This window comes from Rhopalosiphum padi, chromosome 2 (assembly GCF_020882245.1).
Source record: "Rhopalosiphum padi isolate XX-2018 chromosome 2, ASM2088224v1, whole genome shotgun sequence".
NCBI lineage: Eukaryota > Metazoa > Arthropoda > Insecta > Hemiptera > Aphididae > Rhopalosiphum > Rhopalosiphum padi.
Genome location: NC_083598.1, coordinates 74645471 through 74648845, shown reverse-complemented (window position 1 = coordinate 74648845; position 3375 = coordinate 74645471).

Genomic DNA, 3375 nt, shown 5'->3' with positions numbered 1-3375 from the left:
AAATATTATATCTCTGCGGTTGGTTTTATGTGAGGTTGATGCATTCTACTGAAAATTATTGATTAATTATTTGTGATACATGTTTATTTAGGTTTTTTATTTGCAAACCTACCAAATGTAATATGACATTTATTATTCATGTATAGAACAATTTTATTTCAAACAATATTTACAATTTTGTATCTCTATTGTTTAGCTAATTACACGATAGCAGGTATTTAATATTTTAATACTGATTTATGACATAATTTATGGTTTTTTAACCAATTATAAATTATTATTTTTATTCATATTACGTTAAATAAAAACAAAACTATTTATTTTTTATAAAATATTGTTTTGTTTATTTTAATTTTACTCATTGTTAAAACAAACTACGTGTTTAAGTTTAAATAAATACAAATCACAATAAACACATGTGATGTGTGTACATATGTAATAATTTTTTTTAAATACCTATACAAAATGATATATATAAATTGATTATTAAATAATTATAAATTGATATTAATATATAATTTGATGTAATTTCAATTACTTGTTAATGATTATCGGTGACTCTTTTGCAAGAATTGTACCAGTGATAAAATATAGTGCCAATAGTGGTGATTTGGTTTTTAGGATTTGTAAATCCAAATTTTTTTTATACGCTGTAAAAATAGTGTTGACTGTTTCAAAAGATAGAGTGAACTCCTACAAAATAATATTAAAATAAAAAAAATAATATGGTTATTTTGTCAGAAAGCATAGCGAAAACTAATAGTGTATGATTTTGATTCTTAAAACCATGAATATTAAATAATTGCAGAAAATATTTTGTACAATAATTAATGTAGCGTTAAATAATATTATTTTTACTATAACAAAGAAATTTAAAATTTTCAATGATATTGGTATTTGATAAAACAAATAGTTCAAAGTGGGTTTCTTTTAATATCCACTAAATTTAACATTTCATGAATTTCGTCATACTTTTAGACAAAGGTTGCATTGTGGCAATATAGATTTACTCATATTATATACATTTCGTCTTATATGTTTAAGTATTATTAAGATCAGAAGTATTTTTTTATAATTATTTTGGGTTTTTCACTTAAAAATCGTATATCTACTCAAGTAAACATTTTTTCAGGTGAAAAGTTCTGTGTTGGAGATCACAGTATCCTTTATTTGCAGGTAAAAAGGTTATTCGTGAAGGAATTTACATTTGGCCTTCTTTTCGGCTCCCCAAATTTGGTTTATACCTAATAAAATTCTAAAAATATGTTTTTTGAATCAATAAGACAATGTTGTAGTACTAACATTATGGAAATACGTTTATTTTATTTTCAAAGTAAAAACAACTTTCCACAACGTTATTTTAGTTTCAGAATAGAAGTCTAAAATGTTTCTCTCTTTTATAAAAGACGATATATTTATATTTGGTAGGTAACACAATTCATACTATAGTTAAATTTAAATTAGTTAAATCCTGCACATTTTTCATTATTTTTTACTTTTTATGGTATGTTAACGAGTTAATTTTTCCGGTATTTTATCAATAAAAAAATTATGATCACATACAGTGTTTTAAATAGGCTATTTAAGTACACTACAGTTTCTGATAACATAGGCAATAGGTGATTTAGAAATAAGGGAATGGTTTTTAATCGTTCTTATGTATAAAAACCTAAATGTTGTGCAGCACTGACGATGAATACAAGACAGAAACACCGCAAACCCGTCCTTTTGTCGTAGTTTAATACATTTGATCTAATTAGAGAACTCCCTTTTAATTTTGTCAGCTAGCTCCATGAAAAACAATTTTAATTTTTTTTTTTTGGTAATTTGTAAGTCAATTTAATTTTTTCTTTTTACATTATTGATTTTAAATCTAACATACTTATTTTTCTGACCTACTCAACACCCAATGTACAGCAGAAAAAAATCAAAACCGATGTCTTTGAAAATTGGTTTAATTAAAAAGATTGCTACTTACTTACTGTATTTCTCATATTTTATTATTTAAACTATATGATGTTCTACTTTGGCAGTAATTCATAGTCTAATATCATGTTATAGAATTTTTATGGAATAAATTAGATTTACCTTTAAATTCTCTTTGTCAATAAAAAATCAGTAGGTACTTAATATTACAGAAATATTTATACATTTCCTATCATTTGAGACTTGAATGTTAAATAAAATATTGTATTTCCACAGTTGGTATTGTTTGAGATTGATGCATTCTACTGTAAATTATAAATTAATTATTTGTAATACATATTTATTTAGTTTTTTTTATTTGCAAACCTACCAAATGCAATATAACATTTATTGTTCGTGTATAGAACAGTTTTATTTCAAACAATATTTACAATTTTGTATCTATAATTTACAGCTAATTACACGATAGCAGGTATTTAATACTGATTTATGACATAATTTATGATTTTTAACCCATTATAAATTATTTTTTTATTCATATTACGTTAGATAAAAACAAAACCATTTATTTTTATAAAATATTATGTTTTGTATATTTTAATTTTACTCAATGTTTATAATGTTTATGTGTAAATAAACTACGTGTTTCAGTTTAAATAAATACAAATATATAACAATAAACATATGTGATGTGTGTGCATATGTAATAATTTTTGTTAAATACTAAATAGGCACTTTTGATGTCATTTCAATAATTTTTTAATGATCATCGGTGACCCTTTTGGGAGAATCGTACCGGTGATAAATATGGGTGATTTGGTTTTTAGGATTTGCAAATACATTTCCTATCATTTGAGACTTCAATGTTAAATAAAATATTATATTTCCGCAGTTGGTATTATTTGAGATTGATGCATTCTACTGAAAACTTTAAATTATATATTTGTAATACATGTTTATTTAAGTTTTTTATTTGCAAATCTAACAAACGCAATATGACGTTATTATTCGTGTATATAACAGTTTTATTTCAAACAATATTTACTATTTTGTTTCTTTATTGTAATTACGTTAAATAAAAACAAAACCATTTATTTTTATAAAATATTATGTTATGTATATTTTGATTTTACGCTTTGTTAATATTATGTAAACAATTAGCTACGTGTTTAAGTTTAAATAAATACAAATAACAATAAACACATGACATTGTGATGTGTGTAGTTATGTAACAATTATTGCTAAATACAAAATTGGTATACCTTCTGCCGTTCCTGGGGATTATACGTCAAGACGTTCGCTATTTTGTGGTCATTATATTATTACAATTGAAGGACGTATTGTAAAAACAAAGAAATAAAAATAAAAATAAAAATCAACCAGCGTTTAGTGTTATATAATTAAATAATTATTTATAATTATATAATTAAATTTCAATACAAATATGAA